This window comes from Mauremys reevesii, linkage group 26, assembly GCF_016161935.1.
Source record: "Mauremys reevesii isolate NIE-2019 linkage group 26, ASM1616193v1, whole genome shotgun sequence".
In the NCBI taxonomy this organism is placed as follows: Eukaryota; Metazoa; Chordata; order Testudines; family Geoemydidae; genus Mauremys; species Mauremys reevesii.
Genome location: NC_052648.1, coordinates 2,326,263 through 2,346,261, shown reverse-complemented (window position 1 = coordinate 2,346,261; position 19,999 = coordinate 2,326,263). Strand labels below are relative to the sequence as shown.

The following is a 19,999-nucleotide window of genomic DNA, read 5'->3' as shown; positions in this document are numbered from 1 at the left end:
GACCCCTTGAGGGGTCCCGACCCCCCAGTTTGAGAACCCCTGACCTAGAGAAAAGCAAATCATTTGGCCGAGATCTTAAAAAGTGCCTCAGCCCAGCATTTTACCAGTACTTCGGCATTGCGCTGCGCAGTTCCCATGTTCAGCTCTGAGGCTGGTGGAACTCCCTTGATGTCATTGGAGTTATACCCTTGATTTGAGCCAGTGTAAATGAGATCAGAATCAGGCCCATCAGCTCCTTTCTGCTCCATTCCAGCCCCTACTTTTGCTGCGGGCTCAGGAGCAGAGAACGTCTGCTCGGGCTCTTTGATCTCTGGGGAGCTCATGTTTTATTCTCTCAAGTCTTCCATTTACATAAAAGGAGTGAATTGGGGAGGACGGGGGAGAGTCCACCACAGGCCGGTAGACACAGAACTTTGGGGTGCATTCCCCCCGTTCACTGGCCGATTGTGCTGCAAAGTAAATAGGGGGATTCTAGAGACCTCCTCGGAAGCGAATGGGATTTAGCAAAACAATTAAAGCCACATATTTAATAGGGTGGGTAACCAAAGTATGATCTATTGATCTGAGAAAAGGAACATCAGGTATCTGACTCCCCATCCATTTTGCTTTTGCAAGAAAGGATCTATGCTTGTCCAATAATTCCCCTATTGCCATGATTTCCCCATATCCCACTCACTTGGCTGCTTGTTGTATAACTTTTAGGTGGCAATGTACGCTGCAGGCATTTTTTTGATTCTGCCAAGGCCTGACCCAGAGAACCTGATGGGTTCATTGCAAAGCTTTGGTGACTCTCTTAATTTTTCTGAAACTAGAGACCAGGGTTGGAGTTTGGCTGCCTGAGGCTTGTGGGAGCAGGGGAAAATCTGCATGACATCTTGATCTGATGGGCAAAATCAGGGTCCGCAGTATCAAGATGGCACTTCTGTAGCTCAGCTGCCCCCCGTGAGGGTAGGAGACCTTGCAAGGAAGCATCCTGGTGCTGTAAAGTGTGATATCAGTTCAGTAGTAGGAATACAGGACTAGGTGAGAGGCAGAGTGGTTATCTAGTGGATCAGACTCTGGCCTAGGAGTCAGGACATCTGGGTTCTCTTCTTGACTCTGCCACTGGCCTGCTTTGCAACCTGAGGCAAGTCACTTCACCCCCCCCTCCCCCCAGACCAGGAGCGTATGTCAATCCCAGTGTCCTGGCCAGATTCCGATTTGCATGTAGTTTCAACTGGATACAGTATTCTTTACTTCCTGACCTAAGGTATTATCTAGGATTGCCACAGGTTGTTAAACACGTCTCTTCTTGGCAGACTGCTTTTCAGGGGTGGGCGAATTGAGGCACGTATACCTTTTGCTAGGACTGACAAGCCCTTTGGGATCTTTTTGGAGAGGAGGTGCTAGGTAAATGCCAAATATTCATTGTGAGAGACAAGGTGGGTCAGTTAATATCTTTTGTTGGACCAACGTCTGTTGGGGGAAGGTACAAGCCTTGGAGCTACACAGAGCTCGTCTTCAGCTCAGATTTATTATGTTGTTTGGAGATGGGCTTGTGGGTAAGATGCTGGACTTGGGAGACCTGCTTCAGTGTTTGGCTGTGCCGCAGACTCCCTCTGTGACTGGGTCTGTGCCTCAGGAGGTCAGGACTCTCTTTACATTGTAAATTCTTCAGGGCAGGGACTGTGTTTGTACAGAGCCCAGCACAATGGGGCTGTAATCTGGAGAATGCCCAGAGACCTAGCATACTTCTCACCTTCTACCAGGACATCCTTTAACCATCTCTTTATTTGTTCGTTTGTTTTTCTTTTGCAGAAGAGGAAGAAAACCAAACCACGGCCACCTCCGATGGATGCAGTTCTGCACCAATCCCAGCCAGGGAAGAGGGATAGAAAGAAGCATCCCTAGTTCAGAAGGGGAAATAAAGAACATTGGAACATGCAGGCTTTGAACTTAGCACAGCTGAGAGGGTTCTGTTCTCTAAGCTGGAATGTGACCTACACCACGGCGCGTAAGAACTGCCTAGATGCGCGTGTGCCTGCAACGCACGGTCACGATGCAAACTTGAGAAAACAAACACAATCTGACCCAGGATCTGCGTAGAGACAGTGAGGGCTCGACAGAGATAGGTTACACCTCCCCAGGCCTAGGGTGGGCTAGACTTTTCCCGCCTATGAGGAATTGCCTGGTCAGGAAGAGATTAATGTCATTGTCTTCTACCTGCAATGCTTTGAGTGGCTCTGGATGACTGGCTGGCTTGGCTGTATAACTCCAAGGCAAGGATGAAAGTCTGGGGGATCCAGGGAGGAAAGGAGCTCCCTCACTGCACACATGGATGCTAGAGGCCCCGGCTGTCTTGCAGAAGGTAAGCCTCAGCTTTTCTTGCATTGTCACTGACCTGCCCCACGCACATACTCACACCTACCACGAGATGAGTCCCTTCCGCTGATCCCTAAGCCCCCAAGAATTGCCCAGACACATAGAGCCAGCGGCTGCAGCCCAAACACCTAGTGATTCCTGGTGATCTTAAGGAAGGTGGGTTTCTGCAGTGGGGAAAAGGGCAGACAAGCCAGAGCCCTGAGCTTCAGGTTGCATCAGCAGTCTCCTGGGGTGAAGGGCTGAGCAGAGCAGGAGAAGACCTGGGAGGGGGATGGGAGTGCAGAGCAATGGATGATAATCAGAGGAAACCCTTGGATGGGTGATGGAAGTGAGGAACCCCTGTCAAACACCTGCGACTCTCTGGGGACTCTGTCCAGTGGCTCAACTTCTCTTGTGTCGGGGGGCATTTGGCTCTGGGATCTTGGCTCCACAGAATGACAGCCAATTAGCAGTAGGGGCAGGAGTTTAGCCTGTGGAGACTGGAGCTGGACCTGGATGGGGGAGCGGGATTCTGGGAGTCCCAGCCATGAGTGTCAATGGGAATTAAAGGGTCTAGGCCTTGTGCCGGCCTTCTGTCTGGGGTGAATGTCACCTGGGAGAACTCATCATCATCATTTGTGTTATCATGGTGCCTACAAGCCCTAGTCCTGGACCAGGGATCCCCTTGTGCCAGGCGCTGTACGAATACCTGCGCTCTCAAGCTGGCCAGGACATGATTTTATTTAGTTTTTACCATGGACAAATTTTGATGACAATTTCTTTTTTCATTTTTGTCAAAATATTTCTTAGATTTTTTTTCTTTTTGCAGGTTTTCATAACAAAACAAAACAACTCTACCAGGCAGTTTTTGGTGACTGGGAAATTTTCAGCTTTGAGTTTTTTTGTTTTTTAATGAGAAAACAGAAATTTTCAATAAAAACAGACATTTCCATTGAGTCTTAATGCCCCTTTCCCAGGGGAAAACTTCTTAGTGGGACATTACCAACCAGTGGTCCTGAACTCTTCCAAAAATCTAGCTGCAAATGTCTCCAAGCGCTTTTTGCAAAGCTGAGCTCTTTGGAATGTCCAACCCCAGTTGTGGGTGCTGAGCCTTGGCAAATCTGGCTCTGTGAAAAATTCAACCCCATGTAAACAACTCAATCCACAGAGGAAGTTTCCAGAGGAGGCAAAGTCATAAACTCCCCCTGCCCTAATGAGTCCATTTCCCCTTGTTCTCAGTGTCCTCATTTCTCTGCTGTGAAGTCACTTTCCATTGATCCTGGCTGCCTAAGAAACAAACAAAGCCCTATATATATATATATAGGAACATTTCTTCCTTGAGGCATTTAGCTCCCGATCCTTTACTACCACAGAGGCTGCCAGTGCTCTCCATCCGAATGCACAGACCCCTCCTTCCTATCCTGCACAAACCTCCTTTCATTTGTTTTCCATGGAGGGGGCAGTCAGGTTTACCAGCTGAGTGACGTCCGATTCCATCCTTCACCCCAGGTTGGTCTTGGGTTTTGGCTTGATGTTTTTAATTTCCTAGCTGTCTGCTTCACACTGACGAGGGGGGAATGGAACATGTTCTTTGAACAACAACAGATCCCTGCGAGTTAGTCAAGAGAAAAACTACACACCCTGGGGTCTTAAAAGCTCCGACTTTTCACATGACAGTGGAGCTGTCCAAAGCATTAGGAAAAGAAGTTTCACCTTTCCTTGTGTGTTTCTAAACACAGAACCCCCGTTTGCAGGATTCGCAGGCACTGTTATGTCACCCTTCATCAACCCCACGGTAACAAGGCTATTTTTTTCTTCTGCTGCTGTGCATCTGCATGTGAGCTCCGTGCTGACTGGAGAGGCAGAGAGGCTGACGGTCCATGTACAGCATGCCGTCTCCCATTCCACACAGCATGGGCAATGTGGCAAGCTTCCCCGATACCTGACCTCACACCAACATGCTTCCCCCTCAGCTTGGAGCTCACCTCTGCCCCACCTTGGTCTCTGTTGCCCAGTCAATCCTTGGCCGCTCTGCTGAGGCTTCTGCTAAGAGAATGGTGGTTTGTGTGAGGTGGATATTTATAGACTCATAGACTTTAAGGTCAGAAGGGACCATTATGATCATCTAGTCTGACCTTCTGCACAATGCAGGCCACAGAATCTCACCCATCCATTTCTATAACAAACCCCTAACCTATTTGTCCATTTTGACCTGGGCGTAGAACCATTGACTTGTGTTATGGAGGTGTCTCAGCTGCCATCAGCTAGCAGTGGCTATTTTCAAGCCTCCTTGACCTGGGACCTGATTTTCTGAAGCAGCTGAGCACCCACAGCTCCAGCTGAAGGCCGTGATATCTGTAGGTGCTTGTCTTCTCTGAAAATCAGGCCCCTAGAGTGGAAATCTGGATCTTATGAGGCAGAGGAGTGCATCCCTGAGGCCCACTCTCCATTGTTAGCCGCCATCTTTAAACATGGCTGCTGCGTGGCCTGATTTCTACTCCAAAGGTGTTTGGTCAGTGTGGGTGAATGACTTCACCGCCCTGTGCCTCGGCCAAACCAGCTGTGGATTGAGGCTAATGCTGTCCTACCTGTGTGGCTTGTTCAACTGACCGTGAAGTGGTTTGGTGTTCTTGGTTGACCGGGGTCTAGGCAAGGGCGAAGGACTGGCACCCGTCCTAGTCTTTGACATCTTTGTTTATTAGCCTTTCACTAGGCTCCTGATTGCTGCCAGTCTCGCAGGAGCTGCAGGCTCTGAGATGAGTGTTTTCTAATGGGGTGGCCATTTTGTCTTGTTGAATCGTCTCCTGTAACGTTTCTTTGGGAGGCGGCGGGGGCGGGAGGCTGCCAGCTTGCCTCTCCCTTCTGGAGCCCTGGCAGCCACTTTCGGGAACAAAAGACCTCTTCCTTTTCTAGGTAAGAAAGGCTAACGAGCCTGACCATAGGCCCTGCGTTAACGATTCTCTTTGAAATTACTGCCTGCTCCGTCCCAGCTTTCCTTTCCTTGTCAGATTACCCAGTGTGGCAGCGTCTGCTTCCAAAGATGGCAAAGCATTCTCAGTTCTTGTCTGAGCCCCCAGAGCCAGATTCCCGAGGGATTCTGTTTGAAGATCTCAGCTGAGCCCTGCCAGCGCAGAGCTGCGAATGGGATGCCCATTGGGGGTGTGTGTGGAAGGGATGGAGGAGGTACCGAGCCCCTGCCCTCAAAATGAGAGTGATTGGGGAGGGGGAAATCTCCTCCCAGAAAAAAGGCTTCTGGCCTGTTTAGTGGGAAGGTCCTTCCTAGTCATCATTCCAGCCAGAGAAGAGAGCTTCCTCCGCCATTAAGATATTAAGTGGTGGATATTAAGAGTTGAAGCTAAAGCGAGTGAGGCCAATAGGAGTCTTTCCATTGAGTTCAGTAGACTTCAGATGAGGCCCTAGGGTCTAGATTGTCAGAACAGGTCATCCTGATGCCCAGCAAGCTGGGCTCTTTGGAACATCCTGCCCCAAGCCTTCATGGGAGAAGGAAATGAATTCTTCCTTGGAACCTGCCTTGACCATCACTTTGACAAGAACAGGGTCTGTTCCAGGAGACCCTTCATGCACGTGTATCTGTACCCACAAGCGTTTGTGGGGTAGGGATGAGTTCAGTGCCTAGTGGGAACAAAAAGAGGCTATTGTCTGGGATGGTATCTGCACTTTTAAAGCTGCAGATTTTAAAGCTGGAAGAGGGACCATTGTGGTAATCCAGTCTGACCCCTGTAAAACTCGAGCCACTTTGTGCAGTTAATACCTGTTCTGAAGTGGAGGACAAATGAACTAGACCATCATGAGCGATTGGATCTTACTGGCTGGAAGTGCCTGAGCCCTGGTGGAAGGTGACCCTAATGTTACGCAAAATATTCACCAAGAAGTTGGAAATTTTTCACATTTCATGGCACTGGTCTGATCTTCTGGGAAACCTGAGAGATTGTGCAAGTTTTCACTTAAAGCCAGGATGTCTGGTTGTTCCCCAGTACTGATTCTGCTGTTAACGGTTGCCATTTGGTTCAGCTGAAGATCAGTTTCTGGGATATCAGGCAAAACCTCGCTTGCATCAGAGGCTGCAAACAGCATTGGCTCAGCTTGCCTTGAATTTTCCCTAAGCCAGTAATGTCAGAGAGGAAATTCTGACCACACAGAGCTGATCCCCCAGCTGGCATAAGTCAGTGTCACCCCCCTGAAGTCAGTGGCAGTCGGCGGAGTGGCGTTGGTTCACAGCGGCTGGGGGCTGGCTCGAGATGTCCGAGTGCTTCCAGTGAGTCATGGTGCGCTCCCCCAGTTCTTACACAAAGATGAAATAACTCTCCCCACCCCCTGCTAATTCTGGAGCCCAGAGCTGCTCCCAGGGAAATGAACAACAGAACTCCACTCAGCATCAGTGGAAGCAGGATGCGGCCTGTCGAGAGGGAGCATCCGTGTTTCCAGCTCCAGGACACTGCTGGTCACCCGCTGCTTCTGGAGGCTGGCCCTTAGGGAGGAGTCCTTCCAAGAGCATCAGTTATTTGGGAAGGGAGCGTCGCTCTCTTGAGACCGAGAGGTGGCGTCTCGCTGAGGTGCCACGCTACCACACCCAGTGCCCCGGTACTCACAGGCCCAGACCGTACACGTGTGGGTAGCCAACCAGTCCAAGAGGTGCCACTCGGGCCACTCTCATTAGGACCTGTCCTATGGCAGCCGTGATCACTCCGAAGTCCTGAGAGCAGCTGTGTCCGCCTGTCCCCCTGGTTTACAGTAACTAGCTTTAGCGAGATTAATCCTCACGTCGACACTAACCCCTGACTCCCCCGGACGCCACGTCTCCCCATCTGAATCCATGGATGCCGACCGCCCTAGAATTGCGGGAGGGGGGCAGTGCCCCCCGTCTTGGCTCTCCAGCTGCCCGGAGGACAGGGCTGGGTGCAGGAGATGGTGTCAGGAGCTCCAGTGGCAACTAATTAAATGCGCAGCCCCGTTAGCTTTGTTCCTTCCCCCACAATCCTTCTCTTCCCGCTTTGCCGCCTGCATCATTTGTGTCCCTTTTAAACACCCCTCCGCCCCTCTCCTCCCTCACCAACATGGTAAATAGGGGCTGGCTCCTTTTCTCTATTATCCTGCAGAGACCTGGGGTGGGAGGGGGCAGCCAGCTGAGCATGTTTCTCACTGCCCGACAAAAGTAGGGCACCCAGAGCAGATGCTCTTTGGCTGAACGTGATGGGCGAAGCCATCTTGTGCCTCCGTGCCTGGCTCTAAAATGGCCGCCCGTCCCAAAATGGTGCTGAGCACGAGACGCCATCTGCAAAGCTGGTCCCACGCCCGGCTTGGCCTTTTTATGCAAAACGGAATTAATTAGATTTGAATATGGTAATTAAGCCATCAAGCCCTCCAATACTAGTAGTTTTGTTCCTTTCTTTTCGTGCTCGCCTCCCGCACTGTCCCCCATCCGCCTTCGCGCCCAACGTACCCTTCCTGCATCCTAATTAAATGTTTCATGTAGGAAATGCCAACGCTTTCCCTTCCCCTTGACTTCACCAGGCTCTGTTTTGTCTTGGGGACCCTGTTCAGTTCTCTTTGGCAAATACCCCTTCACCTCTAGCCTTTCTTACCAAGCCCGCATCTCCCCTTCCCCTGAAACGTAGCTACACAATACGCAACAACCACACCAGGGGGAAATTTCCAGTGGATTCATTTTAAAAGCGCTTTTTTTTAAAGCGATATATTTGTATCACAAATCCCATCTTCAAAAGGGCAGGGCCAGATATTCAGCTGGTGTAATTCTGCAAAGATCTATTGACTTCAGTGGAACTATGTCAATTTACACCAACCGAGAATCTGACCCTCAGCCTCCATTTCGAATAATACAAAGACTTTTCTATCTTCAGTATCTTTCTGCATCGAACCTGGTTAATGTATTTGTATTAGCCCGATGTACGTGGAGAGCTATATTTATATACCTAGTGATATAAATTATGTGCTGTGATGGCTCTGATTTAAATAACGTTGACTGGGATGTTCAGTATGATACCACTCGAGTGGGAAAAGGGGTTTCTAAACTATTTCCCCACATTTAAAACAAACTCAGGTGATATTTTAAACATCTCTCCTAAGTCCTTGCATCACTGACATCTCCATTTTCTTTTCCTTGCGCACACAAATTGTGTTTACCTGCGGCTGTTTGTTTCAGTGCTGCTGACGTGGCAAGAAAAATTGTCTAGTGGTTAGAGCAGCAGACTGGCAACCAGGACTCTCCAGTTCTATCTGCAGCTCTGAGCGGGCAGAGGGGTTTAGCGGCTGGAGCAGGAGATTAGGAATTGGGATTCCTGGAGCGAAATCCTGGCCCTACTGAGACAGGTGGAATTTTCCCATTGACTTCAATGGGCCAGGATTTCACCCCGAGTTCTATTTCTGGCTTTCCCATTGATTTTGCTGTGTTTCCTTGAACAAGTAACATCATGACTCTGTGCCTCAAATTCCACATTATATCATGGTGAGAAAGACACTTGCCTCCCAGGGGTCTGAGAGCTAATGAGTGAATATTTGGAAGGTGCTTTGAGATCCACAGATGGAAGGAGCGACCTATAGAAATGCAAAGCTTTATTATGTATTCGTTAGAAGAGCACACCAAATATTGAAATCCCCCAGTGTAGCTTAGTGGAATATAGACTCTTACTGTTACCTACTATTGCTACCTTGTCTGATGCACACAACAAGGTTGAGTTTCTTTTGAATTTCTCTTGGATAGTTTATAATTTAAAAAGAAAAAAATGGTGTTTGAATGCACTTTCCTCCCTCCATCCCCCCCAGGGAAAGATTTTAACCAGGAATTCTAGTTTTTTCCTTTCCCTAAATTTTCTAACTGCTTATATCTGATTGATTCAGCTGCTCTGACCCTGTAGTCTGCCTGGTTGCTGTATGTTTTGGATATGTACCAGAAAGAGCACGTGGCCGGACACTTTAATACACCTTTACAAATCTGCAGCCTGCAGGGAATCTTTTTTCCACATGAAAATTTTGTTTTCATCTAAAGTTTTCTTTTTCATTTTGCTGGAAAAAATTGGGTTTTGGCATTTTTCAGGTTTTCATTGAAAACCCTAAAATTGATAACTTGGGGGTTCAGTTGCTGAAAACCCAAATAACCTTCAGTTGTTGAACAAAGGCTTGATTTTTTTAACAAAACAGGCTTTTTATGTATTTATTTTTGAGAAAATTCCCATTTTTCTCAACAAGCCATTTTCCATTAAAAAAACCAAACATTTAGACATCAAATGTTTTTACTCTGTGCAGATCACAGAGATTAGTTTGTTTATTTTAAAGTCAGAAGAGACCATCAGATCATCAAGTCTCTGGCCTACTGCACACTAGACCAGAGAACCTGGCCCAATTTTCCCCGTATGGAGTCCTGCTGGTGATTCGCACCAGGCCAGACTCAGCAGGGACGCTCAGCTCCTCTTGCTCTGGGTTCGGGCTGAGACACACTGGTGATGGAGGAGGAGTTGCCCTGCCACTGCCTGGTCTGAGGATAAAGTTGTGTTATCCTCAATGAGTCTTAGGCCTCAATACAGGGTTAAGCCGGGCATGGGCCTTGTGCTGTCTCCTCTGTACAGGGCTGGAGGATTTCATCCTGAGAGGGACAGTGCCAGCTCCCAGGGCTGTCAGTGCAGCAGCTTTTAACATCTCAGTGTGGAGAGAAGTGGGGGAAGACAAACTGACAATTATAATTAATTAGGGAGGTAAAGGGCTTCACTGTGATGAAATGACAGCTTTCTGCCCGGGGGACGGGCCTTATTGCTGAGGAATGAGGGTCTCCTGGGGATGCCGCTGAGCAAGTCACTTAGTTCAACGATCTTGGCGGCACTGCTTTTTTCTGTTGGGATGTGACTGGGGGCAAGTGCAAAGCCCTCGATGGGCACCTGTGCACGAGGGTGAATCTGCCCCATGTGGATTCACCCCCAGCGGTTTGCAACATCCTCTCATTGTGGATCCTCTGCAATTGGGGGAAGCACTGGGAGACCCGGTGAACCCCTCCTGCCTTCAGCCCCATCTTAAAGCGACTGGCATAGGGGAGCATTGTCCAATGTTAACGAAGGGACTGAGTGTCGCAGGCAGCCTGGGTTCAGGTGTTATTTTGGGAAGCGCTGGCGTGAGGCTCCGTCTTGCTCACACTCCTCTCCCACCCCCTTAGCCGCAGCTGCGCGGAGGAGGAAGGGAGGTTGAGTCATGTATTTCTCACCAATTAACGTGGAAGCCTCCATCCAGCAGTGCCAGCGCTGAGCGGTTTGTCAGAGCCCAGCTGATGCAGGGCTGGTGACGGAAGGCCCAGGCCAAGCTCTGGTCGCCAGATGGATTTGGAAGGGTGGAGATGCCCAGGGCAAAATGTTTGAGAGCACAGCCCTGCCCTGCAGTGTCCTGGGGGGCCCCTTGCTCCCCATCTCGCCTGGGCTCTGCTCCCCAGCTCAGCCCTGCCCTGTAACATCCAGGGGCTGTCCCACTCCTGCGTCTCCTGATACCCTGGCAAAGCCCTGCCTGCAGTGTCAGGAGCTGTCCAGCTGCACAATGGGCCCCTGCTCTGACCTGCCCTACAAAGACCCAGGAGCTTTCCCCACAGTTTCCGCCCCCCCCCTTGAGGTTTTGGGAAAGGTCTGCAGTGCCCTAAATCCCCTGGGATGTTTCCAGCTCCCCAGCACACTCTGTGGGTCAGTGGTGCTCTGCGGATTGCTGGCTACTGACATGGTGACGGATCCTTTTCCTTGTTCCCACCTGGCAGATTGTATTAAAGGAAGCAAAGAGTCCACGAGATGCTTTTCCTAACGTTACCGCACCATGTATGCAGTTGTTGTCGCTGCCACAGGGGATGTTACGTGATTGTGAATGAGAGGGACAGGGCTTGAAAAATCCACTCATGCGCTCACCCGCGGTGAAGGAGAATCTTTCCTGGGTGAGTGCAAGCAACTTCTGCAGAAACCCCCCAAAATGTAGGCTCTTAGCCATTATTCTTGGGGAGAAAACCTTCTAAGCATGAACCAAGTGCAAGAAGTGCAGTGCGGTTTTCCTGAATCTACAGAAAGTTTGCTCCAGCACCTCCATGGCTGCTCAAAGCTTTGCTGAGCTGCAGTGGAGTGAAACCTGGCCAGGATTTCATCAGTTTTCACTGCTGCTGTTTAGGAACCTGTGCACTGCAGCAAAACTGACAAGGCAAGCACTGATGCTTTTCCTGGGAAGGATAGGTCAGAATGGAGCTTAAAGGGGAGGAGATGGCCTATCTCAAAACCAGCAGGCTATAAGGTGGAAGAGGGGAACAGAGAGTGGCCTGATGACTAGGCCACTAGCCTGGGACATGTGGGTTCTATTCTTAGCTCTGTCATCGTCTCTCTCCCTGGTCACTTCCCTTCTCTGTGCCTCAGTTTCCCCTTCCACCATTTGTTCATCTTGTCTATTTAGACTATGAGACCCTTGGTGCAGGTATTGTCTCTTACTATGTCTGTACAGGCCCTGGCACAATGGAGCCCTGACCTTGAGTGCGGCCTCTAGGTGCTACCAGAGAGAAAATGCTCCTACTGTTTTTCAGAAGCGCTCAGATTTGTCAGGAACCTACAATACTGTGCCATAGAGGAGGTAGCCACACAATGTGGGGAAAGAGGGAGAGAGACGGAAACAGGCACTGGGGATACGTTAGGGAAAGATCTGCCATGGTTTGTTAGAGGGAGGGGAAAGGTGGAACAACGCCAGGGAAAGAGAGCCGGAGTGCAATACGTTACTAACAAGCTGGCCGCAGCCCAGTGCAGACCAGCCTTATGCCTTTAAACTGCAACGGCCATGGCGCTTTGTCCCTTCTCACTCTGGCTTAGTGCTTGGGGGTTGGGGTGGGGTCCGTTTCCAGGCACTGGCAGGGGAGCTGGTGGGGTCCACGTCATTGCAGACAGGAGGGGATGTCTCTGCAGATGAGCTCTCCAGTAAGATCTCCCTTGCTATGGAAAACCCTTGAGGCCTCTGCCCAAAGACAGACTGGTGGGACTGTGCTCCCCGGAGGGAGATGGGATGAGTTGTTGTAGTTTAGGTTGGCTGAGGTCTGCCAGCTGAATGGGATGTATTCAGAGTGGATCCTGTGTTCCCGCTTGGGACCTTGAACCTACTGGTCCTGTGAGGCCCCTTGGCTGCAGGGAGGCCGGTTAAGGGGCCTGGCAGGTTACTAAAAACAGGAGCTGGTCTGACAGCTTGAGCCATCTAGATATTCATCTCCACCATTGTGATCTGCTGCTGTGATACTTCACCAGGACCTGGCAAGGTGAGTTTGTGTCCATTACTACCATTCATTAGTAGCAATTCGGTTAAGCAATGACAGGTTGAGTTTACAGCCCAGATTGAGCGTCCCCAGTTCCATCCCAGATCATTGTACGTCTCTCTCCCTTTCAGCCTCATTTCCCCTGTCTGTGCAATGGGCCCAATCTGCAAAGTGAAGATCCCAATGTTCAGGGGTGTTTGGATGCAGAAGTCTAGTTGAAATCAGACTCAAGTGAAATGGGGATAGTTCACCTTTGGAACTAAAGAAAATAATGGAATGAGCCATGTATATGTGTGTGCACATGTGCACGTGCAAGCGAACCCCGCTGCCTGGATGGAATCAGATCTGGATATGTGTGTGTTATAGGCCCTATAGTGCTAACATCTGATGGGGATTCTCCTTTTCTTCAAGTAACAGAGGTCCATGCTTTTGGAGCTCTGAGGTTAGCCTGGTGTCATTTTGCAGCTCTGAGTGTTCTTTGTGTGCAGCAGACTCTGTTGTCTTATATTCAAGTAATCTGCTAGTCTTAATAATAATTCACGGCTAGTAATTTAACAACACGCTATTAGATACATAGTTAACCATAGCACGTGTTTTCAGGCACATCACACTTAGTCCAGGTTATTCACAATCTGCTGCAAATGGTGTTAAAATAGTGAAAAGATTACTAACAAAACCTGAAGAAACGACTACTGATTTATATTTGACATTATTAAATTGTAGAATATCGCCCGTTACAAGAAGGTTTATTACCTGCACAGTTGTTATGTAATGGAAAACGTAAATAGATTACCTAGGTTTTTTCCAGAAGGATATAAGGAAAGGCAAAAGTATAAATATCAGTCGAGTTTGTATCAAAAGAATGATTGTGCTAGATAGAAGATCGCAGTAACAACCTTCTTTGAAACCGAATGATGGCGTGTGTTCTATAATGGTAGGAATGGGGCTCTGAAGGCCACAGTAACACCACAGTGACAACTGCCAACATTGAGGTGATGGCAGCTTGTTTCTACATTTGCCCAAAACCCCAGGGAGAAAAACCCACTGAGACAGACAGGCTCTGATGGAAATCTCTTGGTGTGTGTGTGGGGGGGGGGGGAACTGTTCTTATTCCCGTGAGGCTGCTCCACCAGGAACTCTCATGTTGCAGTAAAACAGTCTGCCAAAGGGGTTGGTTTGCGTCACCACATTGACAGAATTAAACCTGGGTGTTTTTCATGATGTTTAGCAACCAGGATCGTTAGAGGCTTCCCCACCATATTAAAGATCCTTAAAAATCAAGTGAGGAATAGACTGGGATGCAACTATCTGATCCTTCCCCAGAATGCCCCTTCTGCCTCTGGATGTCTGCAGCCCCTGCTCCGCGATGCATACTGCTGCAGAGGGACACACGTGGCAGCCTCTGTAAAAGGCATCTAGCAATTTAATACAAACTGGCATCTGCACCTGAGGGAGGGGGTTATCTTCTGACTAATCTCCAGGGACGAAAGCCCCCGACATTCCCTCGGAGCGATGGATGTGACCTACATAGCTGGGCTCCAGATAAGACCGCCTGAGCTGCCTCCGACACCCACTTAAAGAGACAACACCCTGCCGTCTGCGAGGCCTGGTTTGCCAGCATGTGCTGGGAGAGGCCAGAGGCCTGCTCACCTGAGCTGCGGGGGGGACCCTGTGCGGACCTGCAGGGATGTAGGGGCCTGGTGGATACCGATGGGAACCTCCTGGAAATTGGGATTTTAGAAAGGGCCTTGGAATTCCATCCCCCGCCCCGCAAAGCCAAAACCCATCAGGGAACGAGGAAGGGGAAACTTTTCTCCGTGGTGACGAGCCAGTGAGATCCAGCTGCTCCTTAGTTTGCCCACTTCGTTAGGAGATTAACGAATTGGGTGTTAGTCCCAAATGGCACCTCAGACCTGGGCTCCAAGAGTTAAGCAGGGAAGGGGGGGCCACCAAAGAACAGGGTGGCTCTTACTGGGTAGGGCTGAGTCGAGGAACCCCAGAAGTAAAGCCATGGAGATGGGGGAGAACAGGGTTCCTGTGATGCTGCAGGGCAGGCTGGAGATGGGGAGCAAGCGGCAGCGGAGATGAGAGAGCCCCATAATGCTGCAGGGCAGAGGGGAGCCTAGGAATCAGGACTTGGGGGCGGGATGCTGCGTGGCATCAGCACAGAGCCAAGTCAGGGAGCAGATCCCAGCTGGAATGAACTCAGCCCTGCAGAGCTCGGCTAATCTGTCCCTGGCCTGAGCCGCTCTCCCCCTCCGATCTCCCCTTCTCTCTCTCAATCACCACATTGTATTTTCCTGCTCAAGTGAAATAAGCAAGAAACGTTTTTCTTTTTCCTTTAATTCCAGGGAAGGGCTGGAGCTCAGCTCCTGCTGCTGGGAAAGGGGGGAAAAGCCCTATGAGTCCTGCTCCCTTTGAGCCCTGCCTCCCCTCCCCAACCTCTGCCCACCTTCCCCCAGGCCTTCAGAGCAGCATTAGCAGCATGTGTTTGCACTGAGTCGAGGGATCCAGCCAATAACCTGTCATGGGCCCCGAGAATCCTCTGGGTTACAGCATGCACAGACCTGCTGAGTTTTCTTCTGCTCCATGTGTGACATTTTATGCAAATTGTTCAATTCGATGATGTGCTCTGCCAGGTGCTGTGTTCCACGAGGAGAGTGGGTGGAGCTATTCTGTGACTGCAGACGGGCCCAGTGGGCGGGTGGGGGTGGAATTTGCATCCTGCAGAGGCCTATACATCACCCTGTGGGTCTGCGCTGGCCCCTGCATGGGGTCACTTTCACTGGGCAGCAGAGATTACTGCAGGTCCGTGCAGGGGAGGGGGGCTTTGTTTTGTGGTTCCTGGAAGGAGGGGGCACATTGAATTTCAGGACAAGCCACCACTTGCGGGAGTAAATCCAAATGAACAGAATAAAGTCCAGGCTCACTGGCATTTAGAGAAGCTCTTGCCTTTGGGGTGATGGTGATTTGGGGCAAATCGGGGTTGTTTTTTCCCCCAAACTTGAATGTTTTGAGAAAATTACATCTTTAAAAAATGTAACTATTATTGTGGGTTCTAGTTAAAACAAACAGCCCTGATTCCTGGTGTGCGCCCACATGGTGCTGGTGTGAACGACTGCAGCACGTACAGGGTGATGGAGAAGTGGACCTGAAATGTTCTGTCTTGAAGTTAATGCTGACGCCCTGGAGGGAGCCTTGCCGGCATAATGGAGAGGCTGGCTGGGTTTCATACCAAAGTCCCAGCTCTGTGCGAGCAAGAAGAGCCACAAGAAGGCCTGAAAGCAGTAGGACTTTACAGGCAGCACAGACTAGGTTTTCCAAAGAAGTTGGCACCTGGGGTGCTGAGCAAGACTGGCCATTGCTTTCTAAAAGGCAAGCTCTGTGCCTGATGCAGGGATTGCAGGGTGACATGCTATAGGATCATCATGGGCCCATCTGGCCTTTAACCCTATGAATCTCTTTTGAAAATCAGGCCCATCATCATCAGCCTGGTAGGAGCTGAGCATCTGAAAATCTGACCCTGGCTTCCCTGGAAAATCTGGCCTGGTATGCTTATACAGGGAACCGATTTTCTGTTCCTGGCCTGGTATCTGCTCTGTAGAAGTGCAAGCCCGAGCAGCTTCCCTCCAAGCCCCGTCCCTGGTCAGGTGAAGGAAGAGAGGAAATGAATTAGAGAGCGAGCTCTGGGAAAAGGAAACCAGAGAGCTCAAATCCTGTAGCCGATAGAGACACAAAGCAGGAGGGAGGGAAGTTCTAGAGAAGGCAAGATGTGAGAGCGATATCTCTGGGAAAGATAATAGCGAACACGGCAGGAGAGATAAAAAGAGACAGAGCAAGCGAGAGTGAAGATAATCGAGAGGTTGGTGGAGTGATCGACAAAGAGAGAGGGGAAGAGAGATGCTAGAGAGAGGGATGGGGAGATAAACGCTGTAGCTAGGGAGGGGGCAGGTATTAGCAGGAGCCTGTAGTGCTGTGCATGGACCTGAGCGGCACTTGGTCCTAGATGGTGCGATTCCCACCGGGTTCCCGGGTCCTGTGCATTAGCTTTCCTTGGCTTGGCTTGGAGTCGGGCAAAAGACACCAATTCTGTTTTACAAAGTACTTTGCGATTCCAGTGTTTGTCTTTGTTCCGGTTAGGAGTGAAACCTGAACCTTGGGAAATTCTCCACCAGAGAAAACCCGGAAAAACGGAGTCTGGGGTCAATCAAAATGTTTCATTTCGGTTTCACCCCGTTGGTTTTATATTCGGTTAGAGCGTCTACTGCAAAGTCGTTTCAAACTGGAACCTTGCAATGCTTCATTCCCATCATGTTGGAGCGGCACATTGCGAGTGGCAGAACCATTCTTCCCCCCCAAATATCAGTTCAGCTAACGCCACGCGATTTCACGAAGCGTTTGGACTGCAGTGGAACAGCGTCTCTTGTGGAGCATGGACCTGTCCAGGTTTTACTGACCTGCTCCAGTTCTTTCTCCTACATTCACGTGTTTGATGCTCTAGCAGCAGCATTCCATCTGCGAGGCGTTGGGTCGTCTCTGCTCCTCTTTGCTTTATGTGCACCGAGCCCACGTCTAGCAAGGGAAAGTACACAAGGAATTGAATGGAAGCTTTAAGGTTTACCTTGGGGCCCATCGACAGGGTGCTGGACTGGACTAGACTGGATTCTGTTCCTGGCTCTGCTACTGACTCCTTGGTTGGCCTTGGGCAAGTCATTCCACCTCCCCGTGCCTCAGTTTCCCCATTTATAAAATGAGGATACTGATACTGACCTCCTTTGGAAAGAGCCTGGAAAGCTGCACTTGAAACGTGCTGTATAAGACCTAGCAGGTGATCTATTCACTAGCTAGGTGATCTATCCCTTACTGGCAGCTTCATTTCTCTGCCTTGGCGTGTGGAACCCCTTTGTGCTCATTTAAGTGCCTGGATATTAAACAACTGGGAATTTTGAGGCTTAATTAAATGTTTGCAGAGCACTTTGGGGTCCTGGGAGGCAGAAATGCAGACCCTTGCTGTTAATTACAGATGCATTAGTACTGGGTATATTTTGATAGCCCCTAGAAGCCCCAAGCAAAATCAGGGCCCTGCCAAGCTGGGCACGGCATAGACCCAGAGCGAGAGATGGTCCCTGGCCCAAAGGCCACGCTGGCTGAATAGACGAGCCTAAGGGTGGGAAGGAAGAAGTATTAATCGCCCTGTTTTACGACTTGGCAAACTTAGTCACAGCGAGATCAAGGGACCAACTTACGAAGAGCTCAGCTCCCAGGTGGGTACCCAGTTCAGGGGTGAGATTTGGCCCAGGGGCACACAAAGGTGCCAATTACAGAGCTGCAAATCAAAGCAGATCCCCTGAGTCTCAGGACAGGACAGTGTCTTAACCACGCAGCCCGCCTTCCCCTGCCCCTTCAGCCTTCCCAGCACAGGTGGGATATCTATCCCTCCCGCACCCGGAGCGGGGCTTGTTCTGTCGCTCCCAGCATGATGCTTGGCCAGCTACACAGATGTGCTTTTGGTTGGGCCAATTTCTTCTGGAAATGCTGCCAAAAGAATGACGTCTTTGGTGCCACCTGACACACAGACCCCTCCAGACCCCTGACCAACCAAAAAAAACCCCTAACATGAAACAAATCAACCTAAAAATGTCAATGAATAAAATGTAGAGAACCCCAAATCCCCCTCACGTAGCATTTTCACCCCAAAAAGACAGAAGAGCCAGAGACTCTGTGGAGTTCACTAGTGACTTCACTATTGCTTTGTGCAAGGCATCCAGACTCTGGTGATGGGACAGAGAGCACCAAGACAAAGAACAGTGTCAGATGTGTCCTCTTGGTTAATGCATGACTGACAGGTGCTCAGACATTTAGGGTGATGAGCACGGTCTAAGCACCTACATGAAATGGGATGGAATGGGTAGCAGTTTGAGAGACTGACCACTGCTGATGTCTCGGGGCTGGGTAGGGTACGCAGGAGAGTCTTGTGGGCTCCGGTTCAAAGGCGCCGAAGCGTGGGAGTTTAGTCTCAGGCACAGAGCTCCAACCAACAAATGCTTCTAGGATATGAAACGCTAGCAGCTCATTCCCGAGCACCGTTATTATCTTGTCTGTGAATGATGCTAATTAAGTGTTTCTCATAGTCTCTGTCTGTAATTTCATATGCAATTTCCCTGGCACACACATGTATAGACAGTCTAGGGAGAGTTTGGGTTTTGTGAACATGAGCATCTATATCACTATGCAGCGTAGAGAGACACAATAACAGTGCTTGGAATTGACACCAGGCCTTTCAGCACTGGCACTAAAAGCACCGGCCCCCGATCCTGCCTGGCCCAAACTGTCCTGGATTTTATTAAAAAAAAAGGATCAGGTGGTTGGAAATGCAGGATTAAGGGACCAAGAATGGGGGCAGGTTATTCCACAACGGTTTATTGCAAGGTCTCTTGCACCTTCTCCTGAACCATTTAGTATTGGGCAGCAGTGGAGACAGGATACTGGGCTGGATGGACCCACTGGTCTGATCCAGCATGAGAGTTCTTATGTTCCCACTGCAGGAATAGATTAGCTCATTAATCAGGCCCACTAGCTAATGAATCCACCCAGCACCCCTGTGAGGCAGCGCAGCAATACCGATGTGTGCACGGGCGCTGGAATTACAGGGCTGTAAATGCAGCAAAGGAGGAGGGAGACATAATAAACCAACAGTGAGATTATTTTTTGTCATGGCTTTCACCACGCTTTCCCCTCCCGACTCTATACACCATGTGAATGCCCCATGTCTCCCACAGGAGGAAACACTTTCCTTTGTCTCTGTTGTCGGCCTGTTTGCGTCTCTCTCCTCCCTGATCCATCTTGCCCCCCACCTCCCGCCAACCCCATTCATAATTTTCTTCTCCTCCTGACGGTGGAAAACGAGGGACAAAAAAACTGTAAAAAGCAATTTCAACTTTAACATAAATGTGACGGGGGTTGTGGCTGCTGCCCCCTCCCGTCGCTGTGGGCCACTTGTAACTAAACAAAGGAGCCCAGCCTAGCACCCCAGGCCATCTGTGCCACGTCTCTCATTGATCCCAGCGGTGCAGCGGTGTAGCCCAAGCAAGAACAGGGACGGACCAAGTTAACCTGCCTAGAGGTGGCCTCTTTCCTTCCCCAGTCCCCCGGGGGTCCCTAGGTGCGGTCTCTGGCCTGTGACCAGACGAGATGATCACCGTCCTTCTGGCCTTAAAACTGATGACTAAACGCTGTCTGCTTGCCCTAAGATTGTTAGCTCCTGGGAGCAGGGCCTGCCCTCCTCGAGTGTGTGGAAGGAGCCCACTGTGATGTGGGCACTGCCATAAATATACAAATAATTGTTATTGCTGTTCCCGGGGGTGGGGGCCCCAACTGAACCTC

General features: G+C 50.0%; 1 long non-coding RNA gene across 1 annotated transcript in view; it reads left to right on the top strand.

Moving 5' to 3' along the window:
* Positions 1–1,747: 1,747 nt before the first annotated feature.
* LOC120391560 overlaps positions 1,748–19,999 on the top strand; it is a 44,187-nt gene continuing 25,935 nt past the window's right edge. Inside the window, exon 1 of the long non-coding RNA XR_005591389.1 lies at positions 1,748–2,347. This is a non-coding gene — a long non-coding RNA (uncharacterized LOC120391560). The remainder of the gene's footprint in view (positions 2,348–19,999) is intronic.